General features: G+C 49.3%; 1 long non-coding RNA gene across 2 annotated transcripts in view; it reads right to left on the bottom strand.

Annotated features, from left to right (window-relative positions):
* Nucleotides 1-5989: 5989 nt before the first annotated feature.
* LOC108178928 (uncharacterized) overlaps nucleotides 5990-17926 on the bottom strand; it is a 106223-nt gene continuing 94286 nt past the window's right edge. Inside the window, exons 2-3 of one of the 2 annotated variants that reach the window (XR_007914361.2) lie at nucleotides 17688-17840; nucleotides 5990-6229 (exon numbers count right to left, since the gene is read on the bottom strand). This is a non-coding gene — a long non-coding RNA (uncharacterized lncRNA). The remainder of the gene's footprint in view (nucleotides 6230-17687; nucleotides 17841-17926) is intronic. The other variant, XR_011381969.1, reaches the window with a different exon arrangement.

Raw genomic sequence — 17926 nt, forward strand, 5'->3', positions numbered from 1 at the left:
TACGTGGGTCTATCTGAAGTCTAGTATGTTCTATGGGTCTCTTTATCAATCTTCTTTTAAAAGATGTATTTATTTGAAAGGTGATTTACAGAGCGAGAGTGAGAGTGAAAGAGAGAGAAATCTTCCATCTGCTGGTTCACTCTCCAAAAAGCCAAAACAGTCAGGGCTGGGTCAGGCTGAAGCCAGGAGCCAGGAGCCAGGATCCAGGGGCTTCGTCCAGGCCTCCCACGTGGGTGGCAGGGGCCCAAGCACTTGGACCACCTCTGCTGCTTTCTTGGGTGCATTAGCAGGGAGTTGGATAAGAAATGGAGTAGCTGGGACAGAAAGCAGCATCTGCATAGGATGCTAGAGTGAGCGGCTTAATCCACTACGCCACAACGCTGGCCCCTGTCTAGCTATCTTTATGCCAATAACTCACTGAATTGATTCCTGTAATTTTATAATAAGATTCAAAATCAGGTAATAGAAGTCTTCCAGATTTGTTCTTTTTTTTCCCCTTCAAATTATTTAGACTACTCTAGGGTCTGTGTATGTCTATGTAAATTTTGCTATTTTAGCAATTTCTATTTTTAAAAAGGCTGTTGAGATTTTAATTGGGATTACATTTCACCAGTGGATAAATTTGGAAAAAATTAACATCTTGATATCAAGACTTTCAATCCGTGAACTCGGTATATCCATTCACTTATTTAGTGCTTTAAAATAATCTCTCAATAATGTGGACTTTCATGTAGCATTTTGTGAATCTTACGATTTTATTCCTAAATAATTTTTAAGTGTTACTGTAATATGACATGAAAATTCTTCATTTCTTAATTGTTTACTCCTAGTAAATACAAGTGATTTCCAGATATTGATATTGTATGGAGTGATGTTATTAAATTATTTATTAATTTTAATAATTTTACAGTGATTATTTTAAATTGCTCATGTGCATAGTCCTGTAGTTTGTGAATGATAGTAGCTCTTTTTTCCAATCTTTGTAACCCCTTCTTGCTAGGCTTAATGTACTGTATTAGTGATAGTGATGACAGTGGACATTTTTGTTTTGTTTCTGACCTCCAGGGGAAGCACAATATTTTACTATGGATTAGAATGTTTGCTGTGGGGCCGGCGCCGCGGCTCACTAGGCTAATCCTCCGCCTGCGGAGCCAGCACACCGGGTTCTAGTCCCGGTCGGGGCACTGGTTCTGTCCCGGTTGCTCCTCTTCCTGTCCAGCTCTCTGCTGTGGCCAGGGAGTGCAGTGGAGGATGGCCCAGGTGCTTGGGCCCTGCACCCACATGGGAGACCAGGAGAAGCACCTGGCTCCTGCCTTCGGATCAGCGTGGTGCGCCGGCCGCAGCAGCCGCAGGTGGTGGCCATTGGAGGGTGAACGGCAAAGGAAGACCTTTCTCTCTCTCTCTCTCACTGTCCACTCTGCCTGTCAAAAAAAATAAAATAAAATGAAACTTTATTTTAAAAAAAAGAATGTTTGCTGTGGACATTTCCTTTTATTTCTTAGTTCGCTGATAATTTTTATCAAGAGTGGACTTTGGCTATTATCATTTTTTATGTTTTTTGTGATAATTACAATTTTCTCCTCTATTCTATTAATGTGCTGAATTACATTTATTATCTTAGAATGTTAAATCAACCACACATTCCTGGAGGATAGCCATTATGTCATCTTTCGTATACATATCGTTGGGTTTCCTTTAGTTTTATTTATGATATTCCGTAAGTAGATTGGTCTGTGATTTTCCTTCCTGAAATATCATCTTCAGGTGAGAACTAGTGAAAGAACTGCTGGCTTTATAACGTGAGTTGGGAAGCATTCATTTTTTTTTCTTTTTTCTCTTTGCTGCAAGAGTCTGTGTACGACTACTAATATTTCTTTCAGAAGTGTTAGGAAGTCAGCAGTGAAGTCATGTAGAGTTTTTTCTGTAAGAACGTTTTAAATGAGAAATCCAAATTATTTAAGAGATATGGGAAGATTCTACTTAAATTCATGCTAAGTTGGGAGAATTGTGCTTTTCAAGGAACTTATTCATTTCCATTAAATTGTCAGATTTATTGGTCTAAAAAGGAACAGCTAAAACCAAACATATCAGTAGTTACAAATGGACTACAAATAAAATTAAAGACAAAGATTTTCAATAATTATTTACAAATAATTTCCAATGAAATGCTGTCTTTATTCTTTTTTGTTGGTTTGTTTAAGAGAAACAGAGGGTCTCCCATCTGCTGCTTCTCTTCCCATAGGCCTTCAACAGTCAGGGCTGGGCCAGGCTGCAGTCAGCCATGTGGGCAGCAGGGACCCGGCTACCGGAGCCTTGAGCAGGAGCTGGGGCCTGGACTTCAACTCAGGTGACCCAGTATCAGACGTGGACATCTTAACAACCACTGGGCCAAACGTCTTCCCCTGGAGCAGGTTTTAAAAGGCAAATTTCACATAAAAGGACTCAGCAAGATTCAGAGTACAAAGGAGGGGAAAAAATACATGATGCGAAGCCGAAGGTGATGTGGCTACATTAAATCTCAGACAACAGATCTCTGGGAAGATTAATAAAATCCGTAATTCTGTCGCTAGACTAACACAGTAAAAAAAGAAAGCAAGAAATTTTCATTATGGCCAAAGGGTAAACTCAACAGGGAGATTTAGTAATTCTAAATGGGATGAAATTAAAAACAGCTTCAGAGTTGACAAGTTAAAATGAGAAAGAGAGAAATGTGTGAATAACTAAAGATTTGCATTTCACCTTCTCAGTTACTGATGAAAACCAGTAGCAATGGAAACCAAAGGACACAGGAAGTTGAGCGACGTAATTGGACAGCTTCACCTAACTGGACACTTGGACACTGTGCTAACTGCAGAACACATTCTTGCCGAGTGCCTGTGAAGCATTTCCCACAGGCCACGTGTCAGGCTGCCAGGCAGACACATATCACTATAGATCCTGTAGAGAGTAAAAGAAAATAAGCATATTATGAATAATTTTATGCTAATCATTTTGAAAATTTAGACTGAATTTTAAGGATGGGTTACAAACAGGCTTTCATTTTGGAAAGATCACTGTGGCCACAGTGTGGAGGGTGGGCTGGAGGGAGAAACCCCTGAGGCAGAGGCAGCAAAGCTGTTAGGAACCCCCTGCAATAACTCAGGTGAAGATGACCAGGCTAGGGAGTGGGGGTGGGGACAGAAGAAGGGATCAAATAAAATGGTAATAAAAATGGAGACTCTGTGATTCAGCGACTCTGTCAAACACTGATTTAAAAATCTTTTATTGATCGCCAACTGCGTGCCAGGCACCAGCGACAGTACAGTCCCTGTCTTAGTGGGATTGCTTGCCTGGGATTGGTATCAGAGACAGAAGCTGCGCTTACGAAGCTTAACTCTGATTCTCGGCTTAGGTTCTTCCCACCAGATGCAGCAGCTCAGACCTTCCCTCTGCTACCCGACCTGTTTTATCTGTTGCATCTGATTCCAGCACAAGTAACCTTCTATCTTCCTTTTCAATCCATTGTAATGGCCGAGTTCTTCCAAGTAGCTCCATTGATTTAAATATTTTACAAAATTAAACTAAACTCAGAAATTTCCTTGGTTTGGCTCAAAGTTAGGAGATGGCTATTCCAAAAATCAATATGCTTCCCTTTTATAATGGAGCTGGGTGCGCTGTCCCTGGGGCACTTGCAACCCCTTGGGCCTCTTCTACCCGAGATGAAGCAGACCAAGGCTTGGTGAAAACAGTCTCTTTGATCACTTTGGCCAAAAGCAAGCAATAGGGCAGCTGGCACCCTGCATTCTCCTGAGCTGCTCAGGCTTCCTCTTAGGAAATAGAAGGACCTGGAAGATATTGGAGCCGGCATGTCTTAGGAAGAAACAAAGACTTGGAGAAGTCGAGTGATTTGCAGTCTTCCCCACAGACCCAGGACCCGAACACAGAGCTTTGCAGGGCTCTGGCCTTGAGCACATCTGCACCACAACCCTGGGAGCCAGACACCTCGTTCCGACAGCTGGATATTTGGAAAAGATGTGGTTTTGGTTTTTGCTCCGCATGACCATTTCTAGCGCAAATCGCGCTCCGTCTGCATTCGCAGGCAGTGCTGGCTCCTCCCCGATATCTCTGGCTAAAGAGAGACCAGGATCTGAGCTGTGCAAAGTAGAAGTCAGACACTCTTCAGGGCCATTGCAAGGATCCAAGGAAGGGTCTTCTTTTCCACCTGCTTTTAGACCCCTAAAATTGCAAAGACAAAATGCTGCATGATACAAGGAGAGCGAAGGCTCATGGTGCACACGCCCCTGGGAGGGAGATGTCAGGCTTTAGATGGCACCGAGTAGCAAATAACGGACCTCGAATCCCTCCCTGGGAGCACATTCTGACAGAGGAGAGTAGAGTGCACTGGGCTACCAGGACCCCTGGGAGTGACAGAGAGATGGTCACTGGGCTGGCAACAAGGATCAGAGGAAGTGTGCGTTTTGGAGGGAGGCAGGTGTGTGGGATGAAAGCAAGAGAGGGTGTTTGGCACAGTGACTTGAGCTCCTGCGAGACTCTAGCGTCCAGTACCAGAGTGCCTGGTTTGAGTCTTGGCTACTCCACTTCCGATTCAGCTTCTTGCCAATGCACATCCTTGGATGCAGCTGGTGATGGTTCAAATACTGGAGACCCTGTCACCCACATGGGAGAATCAGATGCCTCCTGGCCTCCTGGCAGCGAGTTAGAAAAACGGTGACCTTTCCTCTGCTGGTTCACCCTCCAAATGCCTGCAACAGTCAGGGCTGGAGCAGGTGAAAGCCAGGAGCCAAGAACTCCAACAGGGTCTTGTAGACGAGTGGCAGGAGCCCAAGCACCTGAGCCATCACCGGCTGCCTCCGAGGGTGTGCACCATCAGGGAGCTGGAGTCAGAGCAGAGCTGGGACCTGAACCATTCCGAACTGGCATGGGCACACCCCAAGCAGCATCTTAACCACTGAGCCAACTGCCTGCCCCCAGTGTTATTTTGATGCAAAAAAATTTGAAACCCGTGCATAGTTTTTCCATGACACTCATTTCCCAGGAACCTTTAAGACTCCTCATATTTAGTGCCCCATTGTGATTGGAGGAGCAATGCCTCCCCTCTAGGGGTCTTTCCATTCAACCCACTGTCCACATCTTTCTTCTCCCACTAAGAGTTTCCACGCTTTCTTCCCCTCCTCCAAGTTCAGAAACCTTCCCCCTGTGCTTTCTGTCCTGCCAAAGCACTGCCTTCGCGCTAGTCCTGGGAGAGATGAGGTGAGCAATGTCATTTCAAGGAGTTTAAGTCAGCTGCTCCCCCGACCCTCCGGCCACCCCCGCCAGGTTAGCTCCGGGCAATGGCGTCGGCAGGCTGGGCCCTGGGCCAGCGAGTGGGCCCTCAGCGAAAGTCCTTCCCACCTTCCCTTCCTCTCCCTCCTGGGAGTGCTCCCCACGGAAGCAGGAGTGAGGCTGAGGACAGGCTGCGCGTTCTGCCTGCTGTCTCCCTTGGTGGCTGGATGCTGAAAACGATCTAATTACGTGGGAGGGAGTGATTGTCCACCCTAAGCTGGGATATGGTTTTCTGTGACTGTGAAAATGGAGAAAGCAGCCCGGCCCTGTGGAAGGGCTCCCCTCCCAGGCCAGGCCCAGCCCTCACTCTCAGCACCTGAGCAGAGCTGGGCTGAGCTGGGCCCTGTGGGGAGTGGCAGGCCCTCGGGGCCAGATGAATCCATGGAGGAGGGGCCCAAGCTTTCTCTTTCATCACCTCCTCCTCGAGTCTCTTCCGTGTGATAAAAAAGACAAGGCCTGTGGCACCAACTCCAGGAGATAAAAGTACTTTCAGAGGGGAGATGAGTTATCAGAGCTCCTGGGTGTGTGTGTGTGCGTGTGTGTGCAAGTGCACCTGTGGGCGGTGCTTGCGATACTGGCAACTTACACTTTGGGGTGATAAATTGCATCAGGAGCACCTGTGCCTTCTGTCTTCTCACTGATGACACCACACAGACACACACACACACACACTTCAGGACCACCCCCCCCCCCCCCATAGTCCAGCAAAAACAGTTCTAGGGAATCAATCATTTCCGACCTACTACAAGTTCAAGCCAATGTGTTATTTCTTCCAAGGTCATCCGCACTGTAAGCCTTGGCCCCAGTCATTAAACAAGTCATTGTGCGTTGTGATGAAGGGGCAGCACACACCAGCCCAGGGGCAGGAGAGAACAGGGGCAGCAAGAGTTGACGTCCACTTCCAGTCCTGCACAGAGAGAAACAGAGATTTTTCCCAAGCTTTGGCTTTTTTGTTTGTTTGTTTGTTTTTGTTTTTGTTTAAACCTCTGCTGCACTTACTGTCAACAGAACCCGCTATTTTCACCATTAATCCCTTAAGGTGAAAACATTTTCCTTCAAAGCCCAGAACTGTTCCTTAGAAGGGGCGGTACAGTGACTGGACAGGAAGGGACCACGCTCATGTTCACGCGGTAGCCACCTTAGACCGCTACTGGAATGGACATAGAGCAGGGGGAGTTAGTGACCGGAAGAGGAAAGCAGGATGATGCGGTGGGAGGAGCTCCAGCCTAAAGTCAGGAGACCCGAGTGTGCCAACAGCCTGGTGGCGTGGGTCAGGATACCCGAGGGTGCCAACAGCCTCATGGCATGGATCAGGATACCCGAGTGTGCCAACAGCCATGTGGTACGGGTCAGGAGACCTGAGTGTGCCAACAGCCTTGTGGCGCGGGTCAGGAGACCCGAGTGTGCCAACAGCCACGTGGCATGGATCAGGAGACCCGAGTGTGCCAACAGCCGCGTGTGGCGTGGGTCAGGAGACCTGAGTGTGCTAATAGCCACGTGGTATGGATCAGGAGACCTGAGTGTGCCAACAGCCGTGTGGCGTGGATCAGGAGACCTGAGTTTGCCAACAGCCACGTGGCATGGATCAGGAGACCCGAGTGTGCCAACAGCCGCGTGTGGCGTGGGTCAGGAGACGTGAGTGTGCTAATAGCCACGTGGTATGGATCAGGAGACCCGAGTGTGCCAACAGCTGCGTGATGCGGGTCAGGAGACCTGAGTCCACTGATAGCTACGTGGTGTGGAGTAAGTCACTTTTCCTTTCTGTTCTCAATGGCAAGAGGAAATGCCGCAGGCTCTCCACAAGGCAGTTGTGATTCAAGAGAGCACGTGTAGAAGGATTTTTCTAGAAAAAGATTTATTTATTTGAAAGGCAGAGATAGAGGTAGAGATGGGTGATAGATGGATGGGTGGATAGATAGATAGATGATAGATAGATAGATAGATAGATAGAGCTTTTTATCCACTGTCCACTCTCCAAATAATCGCAGTAGAAGGGCTGGGCTAGACCAGAGCCAGGAGCCAGGAGCTCCATCCTGGTCTCCCACCTGGGTGGCAGAGTCCCATGTACTTGGGCCATCTTCCTCTGTATTCCCAGGTGCATTAGCAGGGAGCTGGGTTGAAAGCAGAGCAGTGGGACTTGCACTGGAGCTCCTGTGGGTCGCAGGTGTCACGGGGCCATGGCTTAACCCTGTGCCACAACACCAGCCCCTGTGGAAAGAATTTTAAGCTGCTGAGACTATTGACGAGTGTTTGAGTCTGTGAGACGGAGCTCCTTTCTTAGCTGATTGGTGTCTCCAAGGTGCTGGCGCCTACAATTCATGTCCCTCCTGGGAAAAGACAGGGTGGGACTGAAGCCCGCAGGAGCCTCCCTTGGTCTCTGTGGCCTCTTGGTGGGCAGCAGGGGCTCAGACGTCTCTCTGGGACTCCAGACTTGGCTAACAGCCTCTTCTCAGTAAACATCAGGGTCACGTGTGCCACGTCAGGTGCCGGGCACAAATGCTGGGCTTCTCCTCTGTTTTTTTTTTTTTTTCTTATTTAAAAAAAAATTTTTTTTTTGACAGGCAGAGTGGACAGTGAGAGAGAGAGACAGAGAGAAAGGTCTTCCTTTTGCCGTTGGTTCACCCTCCAATGGCCGCCACGGCCGGCGCGCTGCGACCAGTGCACCGTGCTGATCCGAAGGCAGGAGCCAGGTACTTATCCTGGTCTCCCATGGGGTGCAGGGCCCAAGCACTTGGGCCATCCTCCACTGCACTCCCTGGCCACAACAGAGAGCTGGCCTGGAAGAGGGGCAACCAGGACAGAATCTGGCGCCCCGACCGGGACTAGAACCCGGTGTGTCGGCGCTGCAAGGTGGAGGATTAGCCTAGTGAGCCGCGGCGCCGGCCTGGGCTTCTCCTCTGTACACCCAGAGTGGTCCAGCCTGCAACACCACTGGCCACTGCAGCCTCCAGCTACTTGGCAAAACTGGTGTTCCATTTCGGAAAAGAAAACTTGTTCATGTTGGGGAGGCAATGACCCCCGAGGCCCACCCATCCTGAGGTTCGCTCTAACAACACACAGTGCAGGACACAGGACAGCCAGGCAGTGGCTGGATCCCAACTCAGAGACGCATGCAGGAAAACACCCTGCTTCTCCTTTCTCCGCTTTGCTGCCAGCCACTGGCACCCCGGAAACTTAGGAATTTGACTTCATTCTTCATTTTCCTCCTTTGTGTCATCTGTACGCGCCCCTGTCTCAAAGGTGTTGGGGGCAAGGTGCCACTGCTCCCATGCGTCATTCCTGCCGGCTGTGGTTCCAATGTGTGCCCTGAAGTTCATGTGCTGGAAACTTAACCTGGCCCTGTGTTGGGAGGCGGAGCTTTCTAAGAGCGATTAGGTCATGCGGCAGCACTCTTGTGAATGGATTAATGCCATTCCTGGGAGAGTGGGTTGTCAGGAAAGTGAGTTGCCCCCCACCCCTGCACGCTTGTTCCTGCATGCTGGTGCACCGCCCCCTTCTGCCATGGGATGACTCAGCACAAAAGTCCTTGGCAGATGTCAGTGCCATGTTCTTGGACTTCCCAGCCTCCAGACAAATCTCTTTTCTTTATAAATTGCCCAGCCACAGGTATTCTGTTCTGGGAGCGGAAAAGAGACTAAGATGCCGCCCGAGTCTGGGGGACTGAAGAGTGGGCCCTGAAGCCAGTGCAAAGGCCAAGGTTAGAACGGCAACCAGGCATTGAGCATTGACCTTCTGAAAGTGTCTCGTGGGTCAGGAGCACCAAAATGGACCGCTGAGGTCTGTGGGGCTCAACTCTGCGCTCCCTCATCAGTGACGCCACGTCCTTTGTCCCAGGTTCTCCACCAGGAGAACCATGTAGGACTTTGCCTCCAGGGCCTTTTGGGACAGGGAAGGCCACAGACCGGGAACCCCTCTGGCCCCAGCAGTGTGATGCCACTCCATGGAACCCCTAACATCTCTCTCTCTCCCCAGCCTCTGTGGAGGCTTCCTTGGAGAATCAGATCTGGAGTGGACATGGGGTAAGGGATGGCGAACCATTTCTCAGCACAGCCACCAAAGAAAGCCCAGCTGCTCCAGGATCTATATGTTTGCACAGGTAACCAGCTCCAGCCACAGATGTCGGCAAAACCGTGCCGAAGCTCCCCATCACCCATTTGAGCTTCAAGAAAGTGCTGGAACTAAGAATGACAGCCAATACAAGGGCAAGAGAGGACAAGAGAAAGCAGAACCAGGGTCTGAGATGCAGGAGCCTTTAGGGACCCCAGGGACGGAGGAAGCAGAAATCAGCAACTCAGTCCTTCATTCTTTCCTTTGTTTATGTACGCATGTATGCTTGCAGGCATGCATGCGCCTCCTCGGTGCAAATCACATTAATTCACTTATTTATTCAAATGTTCATTGAGCACCTGCTCTGTTCCAGACATCATGAGCAAAATCAGGCCCAGCACTGACCTGGTGGAGCTTACGGTTCCGTGGGGGAAATAAGTATTAATCCCGGAATCACACCGAGAGCTCAGCGATCACCAGCTGTGATGAGCACAGTGCAGGAAGGTGCTCAGAGGTCCCCGCAGGAGTGGTGTGCAGGGGTCCCTGCGCCCTGGCTACTGAGAGCCGGCTGCTACCTCTCCAGGAATGTCGGGAGCCAGGCATTAAATGCCGCCACTGCTTAAAAATGAGTTCTATGAACTCATAATTAAATAAATTGCATTTTCAAAGATCACAAAAGCATCAGACTCATCACTTCATGTTTTGCATATCACCATGATTATCTATGTTTTTTAGTATCTGGATGATGGAAATACGATAGGAGGCTGTAACCACATTTCTCTTCCCGGCTCCACTGGCCAGCTTGCAGTTGGCCATGGCGGGAGTGTTTATACGGAAATACCAGCACAAACCAGTGTTTTTTTGTTCCAGAGATTTACTTGTTGCCCATTTTCCAGCACCCCATTGCATGATGTCATTGCATGATGTCATTGCATGATGTCATATAGCAAGCAGCAAGGGTCTAACCTGCAGAGAGACGTGCCAAGATAACCATGGATTGTGTATCAGATGTCACTAGTTGTTCTTTCAGACTTTTTCTTAGCTTGCCCTTAAAACATGGTGGCAATTTTTTGGGTTAAGAAACTACATATCCCAGCCTCCCTCAGGGCTTGGGGTTGGAGTCATGTGACCCAGTTCTGGCCAATGACATGGAAGAAATCATTTGCTGCAGATTTCTGGGACAGCTTTTGCTTCTGAAAGTGGGTGTCACCCCTTCCTCTCCATGTCTTCCTCTTCTTCTTCCTGTCTGGGGCAATGGCTGGGACAGCTGTGTTGTGACCTGAAGAGGTCGTGGGGATGAAACAGCAAGAATGGCCAGGCAGGGAGGCAGGGAGAGCTGGGTGTGGATGACTATGGTGCTTCTGGGTCTCCTGTGTGAACAATGAACCCCTATTTGCTTAAATTACTCAGTTGGGCTCCTTTAACATGCAGCCAGGTGCCATTTCTTACAAAGATGAGAAGTGATGTCTGGGCTGACTTAATAGGAAGAGGCAGAAATTGAATGCCAGCTCAGTGGAGTGGGGCCTTAGTGCCAAGTAAGCAGGTTTGCTGTGTGGCTCAGCCCTCAGATTTGCCCCCTCTGGGCTCTTGACCTCTCCCTGCTCAGAGAGCCTGGAATTTCCAGTTGAAAGGGAAAACCACAAGGAGGTTGCTAAGGCAGGAGCAGCTTCGTTAGTCCCAGGAGGTCTCATTTCATGGATTAATGAGCAGTGGCGTGGCTCCCATACAACAACCTCTCCTCCTCCTTCTCCCAGCTCCTGAACAGCTTTCCAACCTCAATTCCAAATTCTCAACCCCGGGCTGGCCCTTCCCTGCCTGCCCCGAAGCTGCTTCTTCAAGGAGGCACCGTTTGAATCCTAGCACAGAAAATTCTCAAAGAAAAAAGCCTTCAGCTGTCTGCTGGGGTTTGTGTATCCTGATTACGGAGCGCTTTCCTCTGAAAGGGACTCATCTCTATAGAAACTGCCACGTCACTGGCTCTGCAGGCACGGACTGAGCCCTTGGCTGCCCCTTCCAGAACATTTCCCACCAGACCCACCTGGGGACCAGGGAGGAAGAGGACCCTGGAGCCATCCGTGGCTTGAAATGCCTCCCCTCCCCTCCTTCCCTTCCCTCTTTCTCCCTCTCCCTCCCTTCCTCTCTTTCTCCTCCCCTGCACTGCAAATAGAAGGAAAAAGCAACTCCCTCCATGCTACAGGACATTCTCTGCCTTTCTACTTTCCTCCCACCCATGGGAAGATGAGGTTGCAGCCATGCCCATGCACACGCGCGTACACACGCACACCCTGTTCTGGTGAGATGAGAGGGCTCATCTGCTGGCACACTCAGGAGTTCCATGTGGTTTATCAGACCTCAAGGCTAACCCAGGCCAGCCTCGCAGAAATCTCTTGGGTCAACCCAAGGGGAGCTTGTGCTGAAGGAGTTAGGGGTATGGGGGGGGTCCCTCCTCCTGTGTTAGAGGGGTATAAGCTCACATGTCTGTCTTCTAGGCAAAGCTATGATCCTCCTGCACTGAAATGCGGGTAGTCCTTGCCTTACAGAGTGCTCAGTGCAGCTTTTCATCCACGTCAGGGCATCTGGGAGAGGAGCTCTGAGCACCCACCCTGGGACAGCAGTCGCCCACCAGGACTGTCTGGGCAACTAGGACCTGCGACTGCTCCCTTGATCACGCGTAAGCGTGTGCTTTACCAACACTGCATCTAGAAACTGGCCTCTTGAAACTCGTCCTTCTTTGAAGGCCACACTGCTTCTGAAAATTGAGAAGTTTAGGAGCTTGGAAGCTTTTGAATAACAGGTGGGCCCAGAAGGCAAGAAAGGAATGGTGCTGTTGAAAGAGGAGTCGATTTCCCGGAGGATCCCTGTAGTACAACATTGCACAGGCATGTATATAGGCGAAGGAAAATATCCACCCACAGTGCATGAGGGTGCCTGTCTCCCACGCCCTGCCTGACACATGTGTGCTTTTTTAAAAAAAAATTATGATGATGATTTTTATTTGTTTGAAAGGTGGAGTTACAGAGAGGGAGAGGCAGAGGCAGAGAGAGAGAGAGAGAGAGAGATCTTCCATCTCCTGTTTCACTCCCAGGGCTGGGCCAGACTAAAGCTAAGAGATTCATCCAGGTCTCCTACGTGGGTGCGGGGGCCCGAGCACTTGAGCCATCTTCTGCTGCTTTCCCAGGCCATAGCAGAGAGCTGAATCGGAAGTGGAGCATTGTGGGGAGCAGCCTGGACTGGACTGAGTTGCTGGAATTAAGACATTCTATGCATCTGCTCTCCCACAATATGGCGCTGGGAGAGAAGTAAACAGCTTCCGCACAGCTGCCTCCAGTTCAACCAGTAAACTGTAGGACTTGCTACTGATTGGAGGAGAGCAGCGTACTCGGCGTGTGGGCAGCCGAGTTGGGATTGGCGGAGGAGGACTATAAAGGAGGAGAGAGACGGCATGCACCAGGAACATCTAAGGGGAACATCTAAGGGGAACACCTGTGCAGCCCCTGAGAGAGCCGGCCGGCGGTGTGCCGCTCCCCTGCGGAAGTGGGGAATGTGGCCAGGGGGAACTGCCCTTCCACGGAGGTGGAAGGGATAGTAGCCAACCCGGGAAGAACCAGCAGCAAACCCGGGGAGGGCCGAGCAGACGAAAGAACAGCGCAGGGTCCTGTGTCGTTCCTCCACGAAGAGGGGGAGCGACATAATGGTGCCGTGACTCGGATATGAAGCCTAGGCAGGGTTTAGTGTCGTTCCTCCACGAAGAGGGGGAGCGACAGAGCATCAGCGGTCCAGGGAGAGACTAAGAGCGCAGAAGAGAACCTCAGCGGACTTCATCACTGCCTGCAGAGTGCCTCAAGCCCTGGAATTAGGAGGCAAACATTTTTCCTAAAATACGATATTAATAATCACCCGTAAGTAGCCTTTCGTGTGCTGTACTGGGAATCGGGCCAAGTGTGTTGACACGGAACGAACCAGGGTGACAGCAAGGGACATCAGTTAGAGATCTCGCTCTGCTGCTCACTGGTCCCATGAACTCGAAAAACCTGACTTTTCTTCTCTTTTCCCCACCATCTGCAATGTGGAGTGATAATTTTTGCTACCCAAAATTGTGAGGATCAAATGAAAGAATGAATTCATTTACGTTCAAACAAACACACAATATCTAAAAGATGTTAAGTGATAAAAAATGAGATACCATTATTATATTTTTTCCTTGTGGAAGATTCATTATTTTTTTCTGCTCATCTGGGAGACACAGAAAGACAGAGAGAGAGAGAGAGGGAGAGAGAGAGAGAGAGAGAGCAAGCTCCCATCTGCTGGTTCACTGCCAATGCCTGCAACAGCTTGGCCTGGGCTGGACAGAAGCTGAGAACCGGCAACTAAATCCGGGGTTCCCACGTGGGTGGCAGGGACCCAACTGCTTCTGCTATGGTTCACGGTCTCTCTGGATCTGCACTGCAGGAAGCTGGAACTGGGAGCCGGAGCCTGAACCCAAAGCCAGGCACTGTGATGTGACAGAGGGCGCTGTAACCACTGAGCCCAGTACTGATCTGGAAAAACACTATTCTTAGTGCCACACATGCGACCTGCAGCTTTGAAATCTGACAAGCCGTTGAGATCGGGATTCCTACAGGTGGCAAGAATGCCTGTCTATGCTCCCCACATGCTTTAGGGACAAAACCAGTCATATCTGCCTGAGTGGCAGGGTGACTGATTTCACACAAACCACGAAACCCGGAACAAGACACCAGCAGATCCGCAGCATGAGGGCAACCCACAGGTGGAATTCACTCATGGGAAACCAAAGCTCCAGCTCTTCCAGAAATGATTCTCCCTGCCCTACCTACCTTCCTCCTTTTCATCAGAATCACAGGAGGCCGAACAGCTGAGTAAGGAAATGCAGGCTGGGGCCAGCGCTGTGGCTTGGTAGATAAAGCTGCTGCCTGCAGTGCCGGCATCCCATATTGGGTGCTGCTTCTAGTCCCGGCTGCTCCACTTCTGATCCAGCTCTCTGCTATGGCCTGGGAAAGCAGTAGAAGATGGCCCAAATCCTTGGGCCCCTGCACCCACATGGGAGACCCGGAAGAAGCTCCTGGCTCCTGGCTTCGGATTGGTGCAGCTCCAGCCGTTGTGGCCATCTGGGGAGTGAACCAGTGGATGAAAGACCTCTCTCTCTCTCTCTCTCTCTCTCTCTCTCTCTCTGCCTCTGCTTTTCAAATAAATCTGAAAGAAAGAAAGAAAGAAAGAAAGAAAGAAAGAAAGAAAGAAAGAAAGAAAGAGAGAGAGAAAGAAAGAGAGAGAAAGAAAGACATGCAGAGTTTGGCAATCTGAAGCCCACAAGATGAGTTCTACCAAGAGAAGGGTGCGTGAGGCTGGCTCCATACTCCTCCAGTGAGAAAACCATGCACCTGCTCATCCGCCTGACTCAGAATGAACGGGGCCAGCACTGTGGTGCAGCATGTTGATTTGCTGCTTACCATGCTTGCCTCCCATATGGGAACACCAGACCTGGTGCCCTGTTTCTGATCCAGCTTCCTGCTAACGCTCTTGGGGAAATGGTGGATGATGGCCCAAGTGCTTGGGCTCCTGCCACCCACTTGAGAGACCTGGGTAGGATTCCTGGTTCCTGGCTTCAATCTGGCCCAGCCCTGGCTGTGTAGCCATTTGGTGAGTGATGAGTAGATGGAAAATCTCTTTCTCTCTGTCTCTTCCTCCCTCTATCGCTCTGCATTTCAAATAAATAGACAATTTAAAAAAAACATAAATAAATGAGTCTCTATCTGAAGTGAATAAAGACTGAAACAAAGGGGTAAGCCACTGTCTATGACGCCAGCATCCCATAAGAGTCCTGGTTCGAGACCCAGCTGCTCCACTTCCAACCCAGGGCCCTGCTAATGAGCCTGGGAGAGCAGTAGAAGATGGCCCAAGTGCATGTGGAAGAACCAGATGGAACTCCAGGCTCCTGGCTTCAGCCTGGCCCAGTCCCAACCACTGTGGCCATATGGGGAGTGAACCAGCAGATGGAAGACCTCTTTCTGTCTTTCCCCCTTTTTGTAATTCTCCTTTTCAAATAATAGTAATAATAATAAATTGTTGGAAAAAAAAATACTGGCAGTGGTATTTTGTGGCCCACATGCTAAGCTATGGGATGAGTCTGTTGACTGTCCTGGAAGCTAAAGAGAGGAAATGAGTTACTGTGCAGTAGACACGCCAAACTCCTCCTTTCCAGGACCTCCCGCCTGGCCCGCGGGCTTCAGAACATCAGCATCCTATCTGTAAGGGCCGGGTCTCGTTCCCGCCCACTCCATTCTCTCCATGCTGACTCTGCCTCGGTTCTCTTTTCTTAAAAATGCAGAATCATGCTTTGTTTTCTCTTAAAAAGAACCACCTCCACAACTATAAGAGTGTTCCCCCCCCCTTTTTTTTTGCAAGACAGAACAGCAGTTCGTAACAAAAATCACAAAAATGTTCACATTTCTTGACTTCTTCATCCCAAACTTGGGAAGCAGTCCCAGGATAACAAATTAAAAGGAGAAAAAAACAGCAGAAGGAAGCTACATGTAGAAAAGATCTGGATAGGAAAATACTGAAAGATGTCCAATGTCCAATGGTCAAATAAACCAGTGTGGAATTTGTAAGACGAAATTTCATGCAACAGCTTTAAGGAAGAATGAAGCCTTTGTGGAAATATTTTTAATTGCTTTATTATCAGCAAAAATGGAAAATACAAGTTAGCATACGTACTATGACTAAAATGATTGAAAAATTGTGTTCATAGGCGTGGGCGTTTGGCACAGCAGCCAGGTAGCCCAAGTCCCACACAGGAGTGCTGGGCTCCATCTCCTGACCCCAGCTTCCAGCTGACGCACAGCATGGCAGGTGGCAGTGATGGCCACAGCTGGGCTGTGGCCAACAGGCTAAGCGATGAACTAATTCTTCTGCCACCCGTGGGAGAGAACCTAGCTTGAATTCCTGGCTCCTAGCTTCTGCCCAGCCTACTCCCAGCTGTTGGGAGCATTTGGAGAGGAAGTCAGAACACGGAAGCGTTTCTCTCTCTCTCTCTCTCTCCCCCTCTGACTCCCTCTTTTTCTTTCTTTCTCTCCCTCTCCAATCAATCAATCACTACAGTTTAACATCATCTGCATAAATAGAAATGGCCAAGGGGAACAGAGAGGGAGAGGACAGGGGCTGAGTTCCTCCAGGGCTGCTGCAACACTACACATGGAAGAGAGCTCTCCACGGCTCCCGCCAAGAGCCCATCTGCTTGTCCTCCTAGCCAGCTCCAAAATAGTGGAAGGAAGTAGATGGCTTCGTACCGAAGAGCATTATAAAATCGATTTTCTAAGCAGGAGTGTTGAGTTTTTGGTTCCTAATTGCCACCCCAGTTGCCCTAGCTGCCCCGGAGCAGGGCTGTCTGGAAGCTTCCTGGAAACCCAGCACAGGCGGTAGTGAATACGGGTCTCTTGATTGTCTTCCCAATGGCGCTCTCATTTCCCTAAAGCAGGACCCCAAGACAAGTTTGGAAGTGGGCATCGGGGTGGAGCAAGCCCTCACTGGTGGATTTAAAACCTGTTTTGTTAAAATTGTCCTTTTACTAAAATGCCATTAACAGTGTTCCCAAAATGTTGCAAACACAGGCACTGGAACCATACCATGAATTAAAATCAGGGACAGATTGTACCAATTTGCCGAGGCTCAAACATAAATAGCTTATTGAGCCATAAATCCAGCTTTCAAAAACACAAGTAAACAATATTAAATGAGAAAGCAATTTAATAATAAAATAGGACAAAAGCATTAAAATCGTGGATGAAAACCAGAGACGCGCTATTCTAGGCAAGTTCTTCCCCTCAAATAGTAATGTTTTTCCCAAGTACTTGGTGAATTCACATCAATTTTGCTGCAGATTGGGGGACGGAATAAAGTACTTATTGCTTATTATGTGTCTGCATAGCAAAGTCATTGAGTTATCACAATAACTCTAAGATATAAGTGGGATTATTAACTCCATGCTGCAGATGTATAAACGGAGGCCCAGAAGTCAAATATCTGACTGCCTAGCCCTTGAGAGTGTCTTCTGACCCCCACAGAGAGGACCCCTGTGTAGAATCAGTGCTCTTAGCTTTGACCTCACAGCACCCTGGGCAGGGCTCCCGCCTGGACAGGAAACACGCCACACCACAGCATGGCCAACCTGGCCAAAACACTCACAGGGATCCCCGTGTCCTGGTTCTTCAGCCAGACACTTGCCCATTCTGTGAGCTGTGAACTAGCCTGCAAACTCGGTAAACATCAACCACCATTTTCCCCCAAAGTTAACATCCCAGTACCTGAATCTCTATGGAAATGCTGTGAAATTGCAGACTTCTTGAAGGAGTTTCAAGCTTCTTCTTGATGACTCTGTTGCAAGTGGTGCAGAGAGCTTTGCCTGCCACTCAAGGCCCTGAGTATGCTGAGTCTGTTTGTCTCATTCATCAGCCTGCCTGGAGAGGAGAAACAGAAGAGGGCGAATTGGAGGTCACATTGCTTTTCTACCTACTCTCTCCCCTTGTCAATCACCCTACTTAAA

Source organism: Oryctolagus cuniculus, chromosome 14 (assembly GCF_964237555.1).
Source record: "Oryctolagus cuniculus chromosome 14, mOryCun1.1, whole genome shotgun sequence".
Classification (NCBI taxonomy): Eukaryota; Metazoa; Chordata; class Mammalia; order Lagomorpha; family Leporidae; genus Oryctolagus; species Oryctolagus cuniculus.